General features: G+C 42.0%; 1 protein-coding gene across 1 annotated transcript in view; it reads left to right on the top strand.

Annotated features, from left to right (window-relative positions):
• The window catches only part of LOC133562925 (A disintegrin and metalloproteinase with thrombospondin motifs 20-like), a 454,296-nt gene that overhangs the window by 140,859 nt on the left and 290,746 nt on the right, over positions 1 to 22,691 (top strand). The window lies entirely within an intron of this gene.

The raw sequence follows: 22,691 nt of genomic DNA on the forward strand, positions 1-22,691 counted from the left end.
AAAAACAGATTAACTGGCTGGAATAAAAAGACAATATAACATACATCCATAAACCTGGATGCATATGCAAAAGTGCAATATATTTATCCGTACAGTAATCTATTTATTTATATCTGCACCTTATTGCTTTTTTATCCTGCACTACCATGATCTAATGCAACTAAATTGTGTTCTTATCTGTACTGTAAAGTTCAAATCTGAATGACGATAAAAAGGAAGTCTAAGTCTGAGCTAAGGTTGATGGCTAACTGCCAGTCGGACGAACAAAATCAATAACACAAATTAATGAAAATGTAACCATTTTTATTGTAATTTATTCCTAATGTTTGAAGTAACATTATACCAGTGTACAAATTAGTTAAAGGCCGACTGAAACCCACTACTACCGACCCCGCAGTCTGATAGTTTATATATCAATGATGAAATATTAACATTGCAACACATGCCAATACGGCCGGTTTAGTTTACTAAATTGCAATTTTAAATTTCCCGCGGAGTTTCCTGTTGAAAACATCGCGGAATTATGACGCGGAATGATGACGCGTATGACGACGTTATTGGTTGGAGGGGACATATTAGCGCAGCACCACTTGCGGCTAAAAGTCGTCTCTTTTCATCGCGCAATTACACACTATTCTGGACATCTGTGTTGCTGAATCTTTTGCAATTTGTTCAATTAATAATGGAGAAGTCAAAGTAGAAAGATGGAGGTGGGAAGCTTTTAGCCTTTAGCCACACAAACACACGGTGATTCCTTGTTTAAAATTCCCAGAGGTGAAGCTTTACTATGGATCAGAGCGGTCAAGCGAACATGGTTCCCGACCACTTGTCAACCGGGAGGTTTCGGTGAGAAAATTGTGGTAAAAAGTCGCCTCTTACCGGAGATCTGCGGCGCTTGCGCCGTCCATGCAGCTGTCGTGACTTCCCTCAGAGACAGGCATCAAGACACCCGTGGACACACCCCTCCGACTATCAGGTACTATTTAACTCACTAAAACACTAGCAACACAATAGAAAGATAAGGGATTTCCCAGAATTATCCTAGTAAATGTGTCTAAAAACATCTGAATCGCTCCCAATGCAATCGCCTTTTTTTTTTTAACTTTATTTATTTTTTTCTTTTTTTTCTCTAGTCCTTCACTATCAATATCATCATCCACTAATTTTTCATCCTCGCTCAAATTAATGGGGAAATTGTCGTTTTCTCGGTCCGAATAGCTCTTGCTGCTGGAGGCTCCCATTATAAACAATGTGAGGACGTGAGGAGCCCTCACACCGGTGACGTCATCGTCTGCTACTTTTGGTAAAGGCAAGGCTTTTTTATTAGCGACCAAAAGTTGCGAACTTTATCGTCGATGTTCTCTACTAAATCCTTTCAGCAAAAATATGGCAATATCGCGAAATGATCAAGTATGACACATAGAATGGACCTGCTATCCCCGTTTAAATAAGAACATCTCATTTCAGTTGGCCTTTAACCACTGCAAATAATAACAAAGTATTTTTCAACCTTGCCGGTAAGGTTTATTCAGGTGTACTGGAGAGGAGGCTACGCCGGATAGTCAAACCTCGGATTCAGGAGGAACAGTGTGGTTTTCATCCTGGTCGTGGAACTGTGGACCGGCTCTATACTTTCGGCAGGGTCTTTGAGAGTTGCATGGGAGTTTGCCCAACCAGTCTACATGTGCTTTGTGGACTTGGAGAAGGCATTCGACCGTGTACCCCGGGAAGTCCTGTGGGGAGTGCTCAGAGAGTATGGGGTATCGGACTGTCTTATTGTGGCGGTCCGCTCCGTGTATGATCAGTGTCAGAGCTTGGTCCGCATTTCCGGCAGTAAGTCGGACCCGTTTCCAGTGTGGGTTGGACTCCGCCAAGGCTGCCGTTTGTCACCGATTCTGTTCATAAATTTTATGGACAGAAATTCTAGGCGCAGGGTATTTGGTTTGGTGGCTGCAGGATTAGATCTCTGCTATTTGCAGATGATGTGGTCCTGATGGCTTCATCTGGCCAGGATCTTCAACTCTCACTGGATTGGTTCGTAGCCGAGTGTGAAGCGACTGGGATGAGAATAAGCACCTCCAAGTCCGAGTCCATGGCTCTCGCCCGGAAAAAGGTGGAATGCCATCTCCGGGTTGGGGAGGACACCCTGCCCCAAGTGGAGGAGTTCAAGTAACTTGGAGTCTTGTTCACGAGTGAGGGAAGAGTGGATCGTGAGATCGACAGGCGGATCGGTGTGGCGTCTTCAGTAATGCAGACGCTGTTTCGATCCAAGAAGGAGCTGAGCCGGAAGGCAAAGCTCTCAATTTACCGGTCGATCTATGTTCTCATCCTCACCTATGATCTGCATTAATCCTGAAAAATTGCCAACGCTGTAGTCTATAAGCTTCTTCTTTTTCTCCATCTTCTTGTTATGACGTTCAACTTTCACTGATGTAATTTCTAATATAAAGTAATGTAAAGTTCTTACTTATGTCTGTCAGTAAACTGGCCATGAAAGCACTAAAACATACCGGTGCAGTGAGTTTATATTATACACCCAAGGAACTTTAGTTATTAGAGAGTTCCGTTGTGACGGTTTTTCACGGGACACATTTCCGGTGTTGTTGTTTCTGGATGAGGAGATGCTGCTCTGTTATTAATTGAAGTAAAGTCTGAATGTCATTATAACAGTTAGCTCCGTCTTTTGACACTTCTTCCCCTCCGGTCCTTGCACGCTACACCGCTACATCAAAGATGACAGTGAGAAGATGCTGCCGGAGGTGAGCCACGTAAATAAGACCGCCCACAAAACGGCGACTGTCAGAGAGCGACTTGAAGATGATCTGTAAAACATCATGCATGCAACATTTTGACCAAATAACCACCATCACCTGTTATGTAGACCACAAGGAAGTCTTTTACATTTAGAAAAAAATAATAGTAATATGACTCCCTATAATCTGGTGCGCCTAATATATGAAAAAAGTAGAGATGTCCGATAATATCGGACTGCCGACATTATCGGATGATGAATGCTTTAAAATGTAACATCGTAAATTATCAGTATAGGTTTCAAAAAGCAACATTTATGTCTTTTAAAAACGCCTCAGTGTACACGGACGTAGGGAGAAGTACAGAGTGCCAATAAACCTTAAAGGCACTGCCCAGTCACATAGTATCTACGGCTTTTCACACACACAAGTAAATGCAATGTATACTTGGTCAACAGCCATACAGGTCACACTGAGGGTGGCCGCATAAACAACTTTAACACTGTTACAAATATGCGCCACAATGTGAACCCACACCAAACAAGAATGACAAACACATTTCGGGAGAACATCCGCACCGTAACACAACATAAAAAATAATAAGAACAAATACCCCTTGCAGCACTAACTCTTCTGGGACGCTACATAACTTGAGTTGATTTATTTTGGAAAAACATTGTTACATTGTTTAATGCATCCAGCGGGGCATCGCAACAAAATGAGGCATAATAATGTGTTAATTCCACGACTGTATATATCGGTATCGGTAATTAAGAGTTGGAGAATATCGTATATCGGCAAAAAAGCCACTATCAGACATCTCTAGAAAAAAGATCAAAAATAGACCATTCATCGGCGCTGCGCCTTATGGTCTGGAAAATACAGTAGGTATCTTCCAGCAGTGTAAAAGTCATGTGTGTTACAATTGAAGTGAATTATATTTATATAACGCGTTTCTCTAGTGGCTCAAAGCGCTTTACATAGTGAAACCCAACATCTAAGTTACATTTAAACCAGTGTGGGTGGCACTGGAAGCAGGTGGGTAAAGTGTCTTGCCCAAGGACACAAGGGCAGTGACTAGGGTGGCAGAAGCTGGGATCGAACCTGGAACCCTCAAGTTGCTGGCACAGCCGCTCTACCAACCGAGCTGTACCGCCCCGACAACACATTCGCTCACAATTGCCCGAGTGTTCATTACCTTTCTGTCTCCTCCCAGACCACTCCAAGCGGCCCGTGTCCTTGGGGGGCCGAGGGAGCATGGGCGAGGAGTTGGACTCGCTCCGGGCAGCTGTCCACGACCAGGGTGACGGGAACCACTCCAACGACACCACTGGCGGAGCCCCGCGCAGACGCAAGCGCTTCCTCTCCTACCCTCGCTACGTTGAGCTGATGGTGACGGCCGACGCCAAGATGGCCCGACACCACGGAGGCAACCTGGAGCACTACATCCTCACAATCATGTCAGTAGTAAGTAAATTAATGTTCTTAAAATATATGATTTTTTTTTTTGTTCTATTTGTCGGCTGTTACTATGTTCTTTTAAAGCAGGGGTGGACAGGCTGTGGTCCGCCAGAGCAAAACGGTTGTAATGGAACCACATTTAAATACTAATTGGGTCAATAATGAATCACCATCCATCCATCTTCTTCCTCTTATCCGAGGTCGGGTCGCGGGGGCAGTAGCCTAAGCAGGGAAGAGGGAGGTCTGAGCTTCTCTGCTTAAGCTGCTGCCCCCGCGACCCGACTTCGGATAAGCAGAAGAGAATGGATGTAAAAAGGTAAACATGGTCGGCAATAAGCTACTCGGAGCTAGCAGGCACACAACAGCTGAGCACATAATAGCTCGCAAGCTATTGAACAATATTGCAGTCTAAAACACAACTGTGGAGGGGGGGCGTGGCCTGCGGGCCTGCAGCGAGGCGAGGTGTGCGACAGGTGCGTAGAGGGCCCACCTGGGCCTTATAACAATAGTAATAATAATAATGAATTAGATTTATATTGCGCTTTTCTATTGTTAGATACACAAAGCGTTCACAGAGAAGTGGGAACCCATTCATTCCCACCTGGTGGTGGTAAGCTACATCTGTGAACAGCTGCCCAGGGCCTTGATATCTAATCATCTGTCACTCTGTATAAGCGGCAACCTGGAGGGGAGACCATGTTGGAGCTGGAGCAGGACCTACATTCACACAAAGCACTAAAGAGACCTGTTTGGAAAAACACAACTGTCTTGGAACAATGAAACGGGCTCGCCTGGAAATGCTTGGTGGTCTGGAGCAGTGGTCCCCAACCACCGGGCCCTGACCCGATTGGTACCGGGCCGCAGAATAATTTTTATTCATTTTTATTTAAAAAAAAAATAAAAAAAATATTTTTATATTTTTTTATTTTTTTGATTAAATCAACATAAAAAACACAATATACACTTACAATTAGTGCACCAACCACAAAAACCTCCCTTTTTCATGACAAAGAAAGAAAAGAAAAAAAAAAAAAGGAATCCCCCCCCCAAGGGCCGCAGGACAAATTATTAAGCGTTGACCGGTCCGCGGATACAAAAAGGTTGGGGACCACTGGTCTGGAGGACCCACTGGAAGGCAACTTCCACAATTTACAGAGCGACCGGTGATTAGATAACAAGGCCCAGGTGGGCTATTTACGCACCTGTCACTGACTGCAAGGCCGGTCCTGGCACACCCCGCCTCGCTGCAGGCCCACAGGCCACGCCCCCCTCCACAACGACATTTTCCAGAAATAAACAAATTGCACATTGATGAAGGATATAAAATCTCCTAGTCAGAAGCGTCGTAGAAAGTATACAGTAACAAGCGTGTCAGCGTAATTCAACTTACTTTGTCAAGTGGTTAGCTTAATTAATAATTGTGACCACTAAGTGTCGCCACTGGATCAAAAAAACATTGTCATCATAATTAGTTTTTGTTTTTAACTCAACATGAATTGCCAGCGCCCCCCGTGACCCCGAAAGGGAATAAGCGGTAGAAAATGGATGGATGAATTGACCATTTTTTCAAACTTCCACCTTTTCCACATTTTCAACCGATTGAAACCATTCCACTTTCAACACATTTCACTCATCCTGGATATTCAAAGTATTATTTTTCCAAGTTCCAAATAATTCACTGAATTCTCTTTTTTGTCTCTTTTCTGGTGACAACTCCTTCCACATTTTTCAACCCACTTTAACCGTTCCACCGTCCAAACATTCCTTTCAATCAGGATAAAAAAAACGAAGTTCTTTCTTGAACTGGAAAAATTCTCGGTTTTCCCGAAATTCCTTAATACTATTATTCAATTAAAAATGTTACGACTGCAACATTTTTCGACCGATTTGGGGAAAACTCCAACACCAACCATTTCAACTCATTCAAAACATTAAAATGTTTTAACATTTTCCCAAAAATTCCCGCTTTTCCCAAAATGATCAAATTTCCTTTTAAGTCCCATTGAAATGATTGGGAAATTTTTCAAAGTTTCACATTCTTCATCCGATTCAAACTGTTCCAACTACAAAATATTCAGCCAGTTCAACAATTAAAAAAAAAAAAGTCCCGGATCTCTAAGAATTCACAGTTTTCAGGGATATCATCCCCATTCAAAAAAATTTTAACTTTCTCAATTCACACATTTTTCAACCTATTCAAACCATTACAGCATCAACACATTTCACTCATCCAAATAACACTTTCCCAAGTTCCAAACCAAATACTTATTTTGGAAATTTAAACTATTCAACATTCAAACCATTCCAACATTCGAACTATTCTTACATTTAAATTCCAAAAGTTTTCAAATTTTCCCAGAATTCTAGGTTTTCCGGGAAATTTTCCCCATTCAAAATGAATTGGCCATTTTTCAAACTTCCACCATTTCCACATTTTTCAACTGATTCAAACCATTACACCTTCAACACATTCCACCATTCTGTAAATTTAAACAATTTTTTTTCAAGTTAAAAAAAATTCCAGGATCAACTCATTCCACTCATCCCACTAACACTTTCCCAAGTCCTAAACCAAATTCCATTTTTCCTGGAAATTCAAACTCTTCTACATTCAAACTATTCTTACTTTCATACTACATTCTGTCAGCATTTTACTTTAACTTCAGCATTGGAGCATTCACATTTGCGAGCTTTCCCTTGAAAAATTCCAAAAGTTCCCAGGTTTCCCAGAATTCCAGGTTTTCCGTGACATTTTTCCCGTTCAAAATTAATTGGCCATTTTTGAAACTTCCACAATTCCACCTACAACACATTCCACCATTCTGTGAATTCAAACTATCATTTTTTCTAAGTTAAAAAAAATTCCAGGATTTTTCATAATTCCTGCTTTTCCAAAGCCCTATTTTCACGCATTTTTCAACCTATTCAAAACATTCCAACATCCACACATTCCACTCATGCAACTATCACTTTTCCAAGTTCCAAACCAAATTGAATTTTTCCTGGAAATGTAAACTCTTCAACATTCAAACGATTCCAACATTCAAACTAGTCCTACGTTCAATTTCCAAAAGTTCCCAAATTTCCCAGGATTCCAAGTTTTCCGGGACATTCAAAATGAATTGGCCATTTTTTCAAACTTCCACCATTTTCCACATTCTTCAATTGATTCAAACCATTCCACCTCCAACACATTTCACCATTCTGTAAATTCAAACTATATTTTTTTCTAAGTTAAAAAAAATTCCAGGATTTTTCATAATTCCTGGTTTTCCAAAGCCCTATTTTCACGCATTTTTCAACCTATTCAAAACATTCCAACATCCACACATTCCACTCATGCAACTATCACGTTCCCAAGTTCCAAACCAAATATAATTTTTCCTGGAAATTTAAACTCTTCAATATTCAAACTATTCCAACATTGAAATTCTAAAAGTTCCCAAATTTCCCAGAATTCCTGGTTTTTCGGGACATTTTTCCCATTCAAAATGAATTGGACATTTTTTCAAACTTCCACCATTTTCCACATTTTTCAACCGATTCAAACTATTCCAGCTTCAACACATTCCATCATTCTGTAAATTCCAACTATCATTTTTTTTAAGTAAAAAAAAACAAAAAACAGGATTTTTCATAATTCCTGCTTTTCCAAAGCCCTATTTTCACGGATTTTTCAACCTATTCAAAACATTCCAACATCCACACATTCTACTCATGCAACTATCACGTTCCCAAGTTCCAAACCAAATTCAATTTTTCCTGGAAATTTAAACTCTTCAACATCCAAACCATTCTAACATTCAAACTAGTCTTACATTCACTTTCCAAAAGTTCCCAAATTTCCCAAGATTCCAGGTTTTCCGGGACATTCAAAATGAATTGGCCATTTTTCCAAACTTCCACCATTTTCCACATTTTTCAACCCATTCAAACTATTCCACCTTCAACACATTTCACCATTCTGTAAATTCACACTTTAAATGTTTTCTAAGCTACAAAAAATTCCAGGATTTTTTATCATTCCATTTTTTCCAAAGCCTTATCTTCACACATTTTTCAACCTATTCAAACCATTCCAACATCAACTCATTCCACTCATCCAACTAACACTTTCCCAAGTTCCAAACCAAATTCCGTTTTTCCTGGAAATTCAAACTCTTCAACATTCAAACTATTCTTACATTCATACTACATTCTGTCAGCATTTTACTTTAACTTTAGCATTGGAGCATTCACACGCCATTCCTTCAGGAATGTTGTCTTCTAGTTATTCTTCAACTTATTTTTCTGATTTTCCAGATTTTTGCGCTCTCTACCTTCCAGACTTTTCACCCGATTCAAACCGTTCCAACTTCAAACTGCTCAGCCTATTCAGGAATCGTGGGCTTTCCCTTGTCAAATTCCAAAAATTCCCAGATTTCCCAGAATTCCATGTTTTCCGGGACATTGTCCCCATTCAAAATTAACTAGCCATTTTTCAAACTTCCACCATTTCCACATTTTTCAACCGATTCAAATAATTCCACCTTCAACACATTCCACTCATCCTGGGCATTCAAACTATCATTTTTCCAAGTTAAAAAAAAATCCAGGAATTCCAAAACTCTTTTTTTGTCTCTTTGTTTCTAGCGACTTCCCTTTCCATATTTGTCAACCCATTTTAACCGTTCCACCGTAAAAACATTCCTTGCAATCAGGAAAACAAAAAGAAGTTATTTTTTTAACTGGAAAAATTCTCGGTTTTCCCAGAATTCCAGGTTTTTCCAGGACATTGTCCCCATTCAAAATTAACTGGCCATTTTTCAAACTTCCACCATTTCCACATTTTTCAACCAATTTAAACAATTCTACCTTCTACACCATGAATTGTTTAACGTGGACCCCGACTTAAACAAGTTGAAAAACTTATTCGGGTGTTACCATTTAGTGGTCAATTGTACGGAATATGTACTGTACTGTGCAATCTACTAATAAAAGTATCAATCAATCAATCAAAACACATTCCACTCATCCTGGATATTCAAACTATCATTTTTCCAAGTTCAAAGAAATTCCAGGAATTCTCAGAATTCCCTTTTTTCCAAACTCTATTTTCGTCTCTTTGTTTCTAGCGACTTCCTCTTCCACATTTTTCAACCCATTTTAACCGTTCCACCGTAAAAACATTCCTTGCAATCAGGACAAAAAAAAAAAGGTTTTTTTTTAACTGGAAAAATTCTCGGTTTTCCCAGAATTCCATGTTTTCCGGGACATTTTTCCCATTCAAAATTAACTGGCCATTTTTCAAATTTCCACCATTTCCACATTTTTCAACCGATTCAAACAATTCCACCTTCTACACATTCCACTCATCCTGGATATTCAAACTATCATTTTTCCAAGTTCAAAAAAATTCCAGGAATTCACAGAATTCCCTTTTTTCCAAACTCTATTTTCATCTCTTTGTTTCTAGCGACTTCCCCTTCCACATTTTTCAACCCATTTTAACCGTTCCACCGTAAAAACATTCCTTGAAATCAGGACAAAAAAAAAGTTTTTTTTTTAACTGGAAAATTTCCCGGTTTTCCCAGAATTCCATGTTTTCCGGGACATTTTTCCCATTCAAAATGAATTGGCTATTCTTCAAACTTCCACCATTTCCACATTTTTCAACCGATTTAAACAATTCCACCTTCAACACATTCCACTCATCATGGACATTCAAACTATCAATTTTCCAAGTTAAAAAAATTCCAGGAATTCCCAGAATTCCCTTTTTTCGAAACTCTTTTTTTCTTTCTTTGTTTCTAGCGACTACCCATTTCACATTTTTCAACCCACTTTTAACCGTTCCACTATCAAAACATTCCTTTCAATCAGGACCAAAAAACGAAGTTATTTTTTGAACTGGTAACATTTTTGGTTTTCCCAGAATTCCATGTTTTCCGGGACATTTTTCCCATTCAAAATCAATTGGCAATTTTTTCAAACTTCCACCATTTCCACATTTTTCAACCAATTCAAACCATTCTACCTTCAACACATTCAACCATTCTGTAAATTCAAACCATCATTTTGTTAAATAAAAAAATTCCAGGATTTTTAATTACTCCTGCTTTTCCAAAGCCCTATTTTCACACATTTTTCAAGCTATTCAAAATATTCCACCTCCATCATATACCACTCATCCTGGACATTCAAACTAAGTCTTTCCCAAGTTCCAAACCAAATATCGTTTTTACATGAAATTCAAACTCTTCATCATTCAAACTACTCTTTGATTGATTGAAACTATTATTAGTAGATTGCACAGTACAGTACATATTCCGTACAATTGACCACACCCAAATAAGTTTTTCAACTTTTTTAAGTCGGGTTCCACGTTAATCAATTCATGGTAATTCAATTCATTCTTACATTCTGTCACTATTTCACTTGAACTTCAGCATTGGAGCATTCACACACAATTCCTTCAGGAATTGCCTCTTCTGGTTATTTCTAAAGTTTTCATTTTTACATTGAAAAGTTGAACATACGGTCGTACCATGAACTGATTAACGTGGACCCCGACTTAAACAAGTTGAAAAACTTATTAGGGTGTTACCATTTAGTGGTCAATTGTACGAAATATGTACTGTACTGAGACATCTACTAATAAAAGGTTCAATCAATCAAATCCTCCCTGTGACATAAGTCTGCTCTGGCATCATTTTCCAGAAAAGCCTGGTCTGCAATCTACTAATACAAGTTTCAATCAATCAATCAATCAATCAATCAATCAATCAATCAATCAATCAATCATTTTGAAACAAACAACATGCTTGTCCCCCCATCTGGCTGGACCCTCGGCTTGTTTTCAGTCTTTTTCATCAAGTCTAAATCACATGCCTGGATCTTGTATGGGAAGTCGTCACACAAAGGTGCTCCGTCTTAGTGGTATAGTTGGACGGAGAGCAAGCAGAGGCAGGCCCTGGCCATGTTTGCGTCCCCCCCTCAGGGCTGAGACAAGCTAAATGTTTATAGTGTACTAATGAGTTCCTGTCAGGAGGCTGCACTCGGCCTCAGGAGACCGCTGGCCGACCGTGACCGTGGTGCACGAGGGGAAACGACGGAGGAAATGTTTGTCCATCCTCACAGAAGGGAGGACCGTTGCTCTTTAAGAGCGAGTGGGCCGGCGAGGTCCAAGGGCTGTGTTAAGACGAAATGTTGCGGGGACACAATAACAGCTGTATTTTTCACATTCCGTGCACACGACGGCTCAGGTCTGTGGAGGTTTGCATTTTTTTTTGTCTGTGCCTGGTCTTTGTTACAGGTAGCGGCGGTGTACAGGGACCCCAGCGTCGGGAACCTCATCAACATCGTGATAGTCAAGCTGGTCATCATCCACGATGAACAGGTAGGGGACTAAAACATTACCGTGAGGCAGGGGGTCCATGCAGATGGACGTAGCCCGCTTTGTCGGGGTCAAGTCTGTGGACGTACCGGAACTACAAACACTGTTGGTGTTGACTTGGTAAAATGGTCAAACAGAGAAAAAACTGGGGGAAAAAGACACATGCTCAAGTCGTGAGTAGACTGGTAGTGGATTGCAATTTGTGGCAAGAGACAGGAAGGCTGCACTTCTTCACTCTAATGAAGTGAATTGTGAAGTGAATTATACTTATATAGCGCTTTTTCTCTAATGACTCAAAGCGCTTTACATAGTGAAACCCAATATCTAATTTTTACATTTAAACCAGTGTGGGTGGCACTAGGAGCAGTTGGGTAAAGTGTCTTGCCCAAGGACACAACGGCAGTGACTAGGATGGCGGAAGCAGGGATTGAACCTGCAACCCTCAAGTTGCTGGCACGGCTGCTTTACCAACCGAGCTATACTGCATTTTGCTTGCAGGTTGAACACAAAATGAATGAATGAATGAATGAATGAAGTGTTCGTACACAGAGGCACTTTAAAAGTTTGGAGATCGAAAAGTTTGTGAGAGGAAGGGTTTGTAAATCGAGGTTCGACTCTACCGCTTTCCTGTTACAAAGATGATCTTTGACTAGTGGTTTTGCACTAGCTCCTGTCATATAGAGCAGTGGTCCCCAACCTTTTTGTATCCGCGGACCGGTCAACGCTTAATAATTTGTCCCGCGGCCCGGGTTGGAGGGGGGGGGCTTTTTTTTAAATTTTCTTCTTTTTATTTTTTGTCTTTGTCATGACAAAGGGACGTTTTTGTCATGAAAAAGAGAGGTTTTGGTGGTTGGTGCACTAATTGTAAGTGTATATTGTGTTTTTTATGTTGATTTAATAAAAAAATAATAAAAATATTTTATTTTTTTATTTTTTATTTTTTTAATAAAAATGAATAGGCCGCGGCCCGGTGGTTGGGGACCACTGATATAGAGCAGTGATATAGAACAGTGGTCCCCAACCACCGGGCTGCGGCCCGGTACTGGGCCGTGGCCCGATTGGTACCGGGCCGCAGAAGAATTTTTTATTCATTTTTATTTAAAAAAATATATATATATATATATTATATATATTTTTTTAATTAAATCAACATAAAAAACACAATATACACTTACAATTAGTGCACCAACCACAAAAACCTCCCTTTTTCATGACAAAAACATCCCCTTTTTCATGACACACACACACACACACACTCCCCCCCGTGCCGCCGGACAAATTATTAAGCGTTGACCGGTCCGCGGACACAAAAAAGTTGGGGACCACTGATATACAGGATCTTGGCAATCTCTGCAGTGAGTCCTTCAGAACAGCATTGCGCTCCTGTCATATCAAGAATCTTTGACCAGAGGTTTTACAGTATATCTTGAAAAACTGCAGAGCTTTCTTGTCCGATACACAACCCAAAACCAGTGAAGTTGTGTAAATGGTAAACAAAAACAAAATACAATGATTTGCAAATCCTTTTCATTTTACATTCAATTGAATAGACTGCAAAGACAAGATATGTTTAATGTTCGAACTGAGAAACTTCATTTTTTTGGCAAATAATCATTACCTTAGAATTTCATGGTAGCAACGCATTGCAAAAAAAGTTGTCACATGAGCATTTTTACCACTGTGTTACATGGCCTTTTCTTTTAACAACACTCAGTAAACGTTTGGGAACTGAGACCAATTTTTGAAGCTTTCATGTGGAATTCTTTCCCATTCTTGCTTGATGTACAGCTTAAGTTGTTCAACAGTCTCCGTTGTGGTATTTTACGCTTCATAATGCCTCTCACATTTTCAATGGGGGACAGGTTTGGACTACAGGCAGGCCAGTCTAGTACCCGCACTCTTTTACTATGAAGCCACACTGTTTTAACACGTGGCTTGGCATTGTCGCTGAAATAAGCAGGGGCGTCCATGGATGGCAACATATGTTGCTCTAAAACCTGTATGTACCTTTCCGCATTAATGTTGCTTTCACAGATGTGTTAGTTACCCATGCCTTGGGCACTAATACACCCCCATACCATCACAGATGCTGGCTTTTGAACTTTGCACCTAAAACAGTCCGTATGGTTATTTTCCTTTTTGGTCCGTAGGACACGACATCCACAGTTTCCAAAAACAATTTGAAATGTGGACTCGTCGGACCACAGAACACTTTTCCACTTTGGACTTTGCCCAGCGGAGCGGTTCTGGGTGTTGTTGATAAATGGCTTTGACTTTGCTTAGTAGAGTTTGAACTTGCACTTACAGATGTAGCGACCAACTGTAGTTATGGACAGTGCTTTTCTGAAGTGTTCCTGAGCCTATGTGGTGATATCCTTTACACACTGATGTCGCTTTTTGATGGGATGTAAGGTCACGGGCATTGCCGCTTACGTGCAGTGATTTCTCCAGATTCTCTGAACCATTTAATGATATTACAGACCGTAGATGGTGAAATCCCTAAATTACTAGCAATAGCTCGTTGAGAAATGTTTTGCTTAAAGTTTTGGACAATTTGGGGAAGCATTTGTTCGCAAAGTGGGGACCCTCGCCCCATCCTTGGGTGTGAATGACTGAACATTTCATGGAAGCTGCTTTTATACCCAATCATGGCATCCCCCTTTTCCCAATCAGCCTGTTCACCTGTGGGATGTTCCAAATAAGTGTTTAATGAGCATTCCTCGACTTGTTCCAGCTTTTTTGAAACATGTCGCAGGCATCAAATTCCAAATGTGCTAAAAAATAACAAAATTTACTAGTTTGAACGTTAAATATCTTGTCTTTGCAGTCTATTTAATTGAATATTGGTTGGAAAGGATTTGCAAATCATTGTATTTTGTTTTCATTTACCATTTACACAACGTGACAACTTCACTGGTTTTGGGGTTTTGTCGACGATTCTTGACAAGCCTAACGTGGGTGTTTCCCTCCAATAACAGCAAGGTCCTACAGTGAGTTTCAACGCTGCCACCACCCTGCACAACTTCTGCACCTGGCAGCAGAAGCAAAACATCCAGGATGACAACCACCCTTCTCACCATGACACCGCCCTCCTCATCACCAGGTGCATTTACCTCCAAGAGGAAAACAACAACAACAACATGCATTCATACTTATTTTTGTCTTCTTCAGGGAAGATATCTGCCGTGCAAAAGACAAGTGTGACACGCTCGGTAAGACTTCTTTTTTTTTTTACCAATAAACTTCCCGCCTCTAGCACATAAACACTGCAGTAATAAGTCTAGGGCAGGGGTCGGGAACCTCTTTGGCTGAGAGAACCATGAAAGCCAAATATTTTAAAATGCATTTCCGTGAGAGCCATATAATATTTTTAACACTGAATACAACAGTCAGGTTCAAACACTGAAGACAATTATTAAGCATACAAGAAGCAAGGAATTAAACATAGACAGTATTCAATTTAGCTCAATTAGGAGAAACGCGTAAACCTGTACCCTTGTACAGTGTCGTCCCACGCTCTGACAAGAGAATTCTAAGCCTCCTCTTTTATTTACACTTTCCCTGATTACAACTAAACAATGCGTGCATCTCTTATTCTTTTTAATAACGTTGCTATTCTGAAGCCAACCAATTATAAATAAAGTACTTTTGACCATTAATGCGACTTCTTGAACAGGTGTGATAGAAATGGATGGATGGATTCAAATGCATGAGAATGTTTTATATTTTGAATGTTATTTTTAACTGTGATTACCAGCGGAATTATTAATTACTTATCGTGTTAAACAACGTCAGCTAAGATTGATCTGAGAGCCAGATGCGGTCATCTAAAGAGCCACATCTGGCTCGAGAGCCATAGGTTCACTACCCCAGGTCTAGGGCAAGATGACAGCTAATAATATTATATTGGGGCGGTTTAGCTTGGTTGGTGGAGTGGCCGTGCCAGCAATTTGAGGGTTGCAGGTTCGATTCCCGCTTCCGCCATCCTAGTCACTGCCGTTGTGTCCTTGGGCAAGACACTTTACCCACCTGCTCCCAGTGCCACCCACACTGGTTTGAATGTATATTAGATATTGAGTTTCACTATGTAAAGCGCTTTGAGTCACTTGAGAAAAAGCGCTATATAAATATAATTCACTATTGACTGATCAGTGTGGTACACTGCAAAAATTCAGTGTTCAAAAACAAGAAAAAAAATACAAAAATGAGGGGTATTTTATTTGAACTGAGCAAAATTATCTGCCAATAGAACAAGAAAATTCGGTAAAAAATTCAAGTAAAATTAGATAACCTCAATGAACCCCAAAAATACATTAAAACAAGTATATTTTCACTAATAACAAGTGTACTACTGTATGAGTACCTATTTTGTATGGTTTCATTGAAAATAAAACAGCAAAAGTTTTGTTTGGCTGTCATCTGTTTTAATATGAAACACAATTTCGTCAAAGTTATTATTTTTTTCATGCTTGAAGTAAGAAATTACTACTTTTAAAAAGTAGTTTTAAACTTCAGTGTTGATGACACAGCTTTGCAACAGTTGATATTCTAGTTTCAAGCGTGTTTTACTCAATATAGGTCATCAAATCTCAGCAACAAGCTGTAATATCTTCCTGAGATCATTCAGGACCATAACCCTAAACAAGTAAAACACTCTAACATCAAATCTTACGTATGGCCGCGCAAGTCCCGGGATGCCCAAAATGTCCATAACACACTAAATTAAAATTTGAAAAAGACAGCAAAAGAACCCAACATTTTCCAAATACCAACCCAGGTTCGAGTCCCGCAAGTCTCGCCACCAACCGCGCAAGTCCCACCACCGACAGGGATGCCCAGAATGTCCAAGACGCGCCGAGCAAAGTCCAACGTGAATCAATCAATCAATCAATGTTTATTTATATAGCCCTAAATCACAAATGTCTCAAAGGACTGCACAAACCACTACAACTACGACATCCTCGGAAGAACCCACATAAGGGCAAGGAAAACTCACACCCGGTGGGCAAGGAGAACTCACACCCAGTGGGACGCCAGTGACAATGATGGCTATGAGAACCTTGGAGAGGACCTCATATGTGGGCAACCCCCCCCTGTAGGGGACCGAAAGAAATGGATGTCGAGCGGGTCTAACATGATACTGTGAAAGTTCAATCCATAGTGGCTCCAACACAGCCGCGAGAGTTCAGTTCAAAGCGGATCCAAGACAGCAGCGAGAGTCCCGTCCACAGGAAACCATCCCAAGCGGAGTCGGATCAGCATCGTAAAGATGTCCCCAACCGATACACAGGCGTGCGGTCCATCCTGGGTCCCGACGAGCGGTCCATCCTGGGTCTCGACTCTAGACAGCCAGTACTTCATCCATGGTCATCGGACCGGACCCCCTCCACAAGGGAGGGGGGGACAGAGGAGAAAAAGAAAACAAGCGGCAGATCAACTGGTCTAAAAGGAGGTCTATTTAAAGGCTAGAGTATACAAATTAGTTTGACTTAAATGCTTCTACTGAGGTAACATCTCGAACTGTTACCGGGAGGAACTGGAGCCCGAACGGAAAACGCTCTATAGCCCGCAGACTTTTTTGGGGCTTTGGGAATCACTAATAAGCCGGAGTCCTTTGAACGCAGATTTCTTGCCGGGACATATGGTACAATACAATCGGCAAGAGAGGATGGAGCCAGACCGTGTAGTATTTTATACGTAAGTAGTAAAACCTTAAAGTCACATCTTAAGTGCACAGGAAGCCAGTGCAGGTGAGCCAGTACAGGCGTAATATGATCAAACTTTCTTGTTCTTGTCAAAAGTCTAGCAGCCGTATTTTGTACCAACTGTAATCTTTTAATGCTAGACATGGGGAGACCCGAAAATAATACGGGAAGGCGGGGAGAAAAGTGAGACAAGTTGGTAAAATGTTCAAAAATCACAGCCGAGTTTGAGTGCCACAAGTCTTAGGACTTGTGGCACTCCATGTGGGACTAGAGCCTGGGTATGTATTTTGAACATTTTTGGGACTTTTGCCGACTTTTCAAATAGTTATCCCCCCTCACCGTGGGACTCAGCTTGGTGTGTCATAGACATTTTGGGCATCCCGGGGCCATACATAAGATTTTATGTTTGAGTGTTTTACTTGTTTTAAGTGTTTTGGTCCTAAATGATCTCAGTAATATATTACAGCTTGTTGCTGAGATGTTATGACCTATATCCTATATATCCAGCAAAGTCCCACAGGAATTGGGGGATAAAAGTTGGAAAAGTCGGCAAAAGTCCCAAAAATTTTCAAAATACCTACCCAGGTTCAAGTCCCACAAGTCCCGCCACCAGCCGGGATGCACAGATCGTCCGAGACGCGCCGAGCAAAGTCCCACGGCAAGGCGGGGAGAAAAGTGAGACAAGTCGGTAAAAGCTTCAAAAATCACAGCCGAGTTCGAGAGCCACATGTCTTAAGACTTGTGGCACTCCATGTGGGAATAGAGCCTGTGTATGTATTTGAACATTTTTGGGACTTTTGCCGACTTTTCAAATAGTTATCCCCCCTCACCGCGGGACTCGGCTTGGTGTGTCATAGACAATTTGGGCATCCCGGGACTTGCGTGGCCATACATAAGATTTTATGTTAGAGTGTTTTAGTTGTTTAAGTGTTTTGGTCCTAAATGATCTCAGTAATATATTACAGCTTGTTGCTGAGATTTGATGACCTATATTTAGTAAAACATGCTTCAAACTATTTTTGTCCAAATGTCCAAAACACACCCAGCAATAGTGCACAGGAAGGCGGGGAAGAAGAGGGGAAAAGGCAGCCAAAATGGTCAAAAGTCCCAATTTTGTCAAAACTACCACCCCGGGTTCCGGTCCTACGAGTCCCGCCGCCGGCCGCACAAGTAAACAATGTCCAAAACGCATCCGGAAAAGTCCCACGGGATGTGGGAGATAAAAGTTGGAAAAGTCCCCAAAATTTTCAAAATACCTACCCAGCTTCGAGTCCCACAAGTTCCGCCACCAGCCGGGATGCCCACAATGTCCAAAACCTGCTGAGCAAAGTCCCACGGGGAGGCGGGGTAAAAAGTGAGAAAAGTCCGTAAAATGTTCAAAAATCCCACCCGGCTTCGGAGTGGGACTCGAACCTGGGTAGGTATTTTGAACATTTTTGGGACTTTTGCCGACTTTTGCAACTTTTTTCCCCTCTGCCCGTGGGCCTGGGCTGGGCGTGTTATGTATGTTTCACGCATCCCGGGACTTGCGCGGCGGGACTTGTGGGACTCGAACCTGGGTAGGTATTTTGAACATTTTTGGGACTTTTCCAACTGGACAAGTCTCCACCTCACCGCAGTGCTTCAAACTATGTTTGTCCAAATGTCCAAAACACACCCAGCAATAGTGCACAAGAAGGCGGGGAGAAAGAGAGGAAAAGGCGACCAAATTGGTCAAAAGTCCCGATTTTGTCTAAACTACGTCCCCGGGTTCCAGTCCCACGAGTCCCGCCGCCGGCCGCACAAGTCCCAGGATGCGAAAAAATGTCCAAAAAGGCACCCAGCAAAGTCCCACGGGAAGTGGGAGATAAAAGTTGGAAAAGTCCCAAAAATGTTCAAAATACCTACCCAGGTTTGAGTCCCACAAGTCCCGCCACCAGCCGGGATGCCCACAGTGTCCAAAACCTGCTGAGCAAAGTCCCACCGGAAGGGGGGGAAAAAAGTGAGAAAAGTCCGTATAATGTTCAAAAATCACACCCGGGTTTGGGGTGGGACTCGAACCTAGGAAGGTATTTTGAACATTTTTGGGACTTTTGCCAACTTTTCCAACTTTTTCCCCTCTGCCCATGGCACTGGGCTGGGTGTGTTATGGATGTTTCGCGCATCCTGGGACTTGCGTGGCCGGCGGCGGGACTTGTGGGACTCGAACCTGGGTAGGTATTTTGAAAATTTTTGTGGACATTTGATGACTTTTCTCTTCCACTTTCTGTGGGACATTATTTACTGGGTGCGTTTTGGACAGTTTTTTGCATCCTGGGAATTGTGCGGCCGGCAGCGGGACTGGAACCCGGTGACATAGATCGGATAAAATTGTGAATTTTGACCATTTTGGCCGCCTTTTCCCCTCTCCTTCCCCGCCTTCCTGTGCACCATAGCTGGGTGTGTTTTGGACATTTGGACAAAAATAGTTTCAAGCATGTTTTACTAAATATAGGTCATTACATCTCAGCAACAAGCTGTGATATCTTACTGAGATCATTTAGGACCAAAACCCTCAAAACAAGGAAAACACTAAAAGCTTATGTATGGCCGTGCAGGCCTGGGATGCCCAAAATGTCCCAGCCACAGGAAGGGGGGGAGAGTAATTTGGAAAAGTCGGCAAAAGACCCAAAAATTTTCAAAACACCTACCCAGGTTTGAGTCCCACAAGTCCCGCCACCAGCCGGGATGCCCACAATGTCCAAAACGTGCTGAGCAAAGTCCCACGGGAAGGCGGGGAAAAAAGTGAGAAAAGTCCGTAAAATGTTCAAAAATCCCGAAATATCTGCCAGGTTCGAGTCCCACAGGGAACGTCGAACATTTTACCGACTTTTCTAACTTTTCTCCCCGCCTTCCCGTGGGACTTTGTTCGGAACGTTTTGGACATTTTCGGCCGCCTTTACCCCTCTTCTTCCCCGCTTTCCTGTGCACCATAGCTGGGTGTGTTTTGGACATTTGGACAAAAATAGTTTCAAGCATGTTTTACTAAATATAGGTCATTACATCTCAGCAACAAGCTGTGATATCTTACTGAGATCATTTAGGACCAAAACCCTTAAAACAAGGAAAACACTAAAATCTTATGTATGGCCGTGCGGGCCCGGGATGCCCAAAATGTCCCAGCCGAGTCCCACAGGAAGGGGGGGAGTATATAATTTGGAAAAGTCGGCAAAAGTCCCAAAAATGTTCAAAACACCTACCCAGGTTTGAGTCCCACAAGTCCCGCCACCAGCCGGGATGTGCAAAATCTCCAAAACGGTCCGAGCAAAGTCCCGCAGGAAGGCGGGGAGAAAAGTGAGAAAAGTCGGTAAAATGTTCAAAAATCATACCCGTTTTCGATGTTCCATGTGGGACTCAAACCTGGTAGATATTTAGAAAATTTTTGGGACTTTTGCCGACTTTTCCAGCTCTTATCCCCCCTCCCTGTCAGACTCGCCTGGGTGTGTTATGGACATTTTGGGCATCCCGGGACTTGTGTGGCCATACATAAGATTTTATGTTGGAGTGTTTTACTTGTTTTAAGGGTTTTAGTCCTAAATGATCTCAGTAGGATATTACATTTTTCTTGCTGATATTTGATGACCAAATTGAGTAAAACATGCTTTAAACTATCCATTCATCCATTTTGTACCGCTTATTCCCGTTGGGGTTGCAGGGGGGGGGGGGCCTGGACAAGTCGCCACCTCATCGCAATGCTTGAAACTGTTTTTGTCCAAATGTTCAAAACACACTCAGCAATAGTGCACAGGAAGGCAGGGAAGAAGAGGGGAAAAGGATACCAAATAGGTCAAAAGTCCCAATTTTGGGACATTGTTTCCAAAGACATGCACCTGGGGATAGGTTGATTGGCAACACTAAATTGGCCCTAGTGTGTGAATGTGAGTGTGAATGTTGTCTGTCTATCTGTGTTGGCCCTGCGATGAGGTGGCGACTTGTCCAGGGTGTACCCCGCCTTCCGCCCGATTGTAGCTGAGATAGGCGCCAGCGCCCCCCGCGACCCCGAAAGGGAATAAGCGGTAGAAAATGGATAGATGGATGGATGTTTACGAGTCCCACCGCTGGCCGCATAAGTAAACAATGTCCAAAACGCATCCAGCAAAGTCCTTAGGGAAGTGAGGGATAAAAGTTGGAAAAGTCAGCAAAAGTCCCAAAAATGTTCAAAATACCTACCCAGGTTCGAGTCCCACAAGTTCCGCCACCAGCCGGGATCCCCACAATGTCCAAAACCCGCTGAGCAAAGTCCCACGGTAAGTGGGGGATAAAAGTTGGAAAAGTCGGCAAAAGTCCCAAAAATTTTCAAAATACCTGCCCAGGTTCGAGTCCCACAAGTTCAGCCACCAGCCGGGATGCCTACAATGTCCAAAACGTGCTGAGCAAAGTCCCACGGGAAGGCGGGGAGAAAAGTCGGTAAAATGTTCAAAAATCACACCCGGGCTTCGGGGTGGGACTCGAACGAACATAAGTAGGTATTTTGAACATTTTTGGGACTTTTGCCGACTTTTACAAATTGTATCCCCCCTCCACCCCGCAAGACTCGGCTGGGTGTGTTATGGACATTTTGGGCATCCTGGGACTTGCGCAGCCATACATAAGATGATTATGTTACCTAACCAGGTTCGAATCCCGCATGAAGTCTGAAGACTTGTGGCACTCGAACCCGGTTGGGATTTTTGAACATTTTACCGACTTTTCACACGTTTCTCCCCGCCTTCCCGTGGGACTTTGCTCGGCACGTTTTGTACATTTTGGGCATCACGGCCGGTGGCGGGACTTGTGGATCTCGAACCTGGGTAGGTATTTTGGACATTTTTGTGGACTTTGGACGACTTTTCTCATTTGCTGGGTGCGTTTGGGACAATTTTTGCATCCCGGGACTTGAGCGGCCGGTGACTGGATTCCTGGGAGGAAGTTCGGACAAAATTGGGACTTTTGACCATTTTGGCCGCCTTTTCCCCTCTTCTTCCCCGCCTTCCTGTGCACCATTCCTGGGTGTGTTTTGGACAAAAATAGTTCAATAAATATAGGTAATCAAATCTCAGAAACCAGCTGTGATATCTTACTGAGATCATTTAGGACCAAAACCCTTAAATAAGTAAAACACTCTAACATAAAATCTGCTTAGTGAGATATTAATGATCTTATCAGACAGAAAATAAGCAAATATCGCCCTTATTTGAGATATTTAATCTTATTTAGATTTCAGTTTTTGCAGTGTAGAGCAGGAGGAGGGAGGGCGCCTGCCGCTCCTCTAATCTCTCTTAAAGGCCTAGTGAAATGCGATTTTCTTATTTAAACGGGGATAGCAGGTGCATTCTATGTGTCATACTTGATCATTTCGCGATATTTCCATATTTTTGCTGAAAGGATTTTGTAGAGAACATC

The sequence above is a fragment of the Nerophis ophidion genome, linkage group LG12 (assembly GCF_033978795.1).
Source record: "Nerophis ophidion isolate RoL-2023_Sa linkage group LG12, RoL_Noph_v1.0, whole genome shotgun sequence".
NCBI classification, from domain to species: Eukaryota; Metazoa; Chordata; class Actinopteri; order Syngnathiformes; family Syngnathidae; genus Nerophis; species Nerophis ophidion.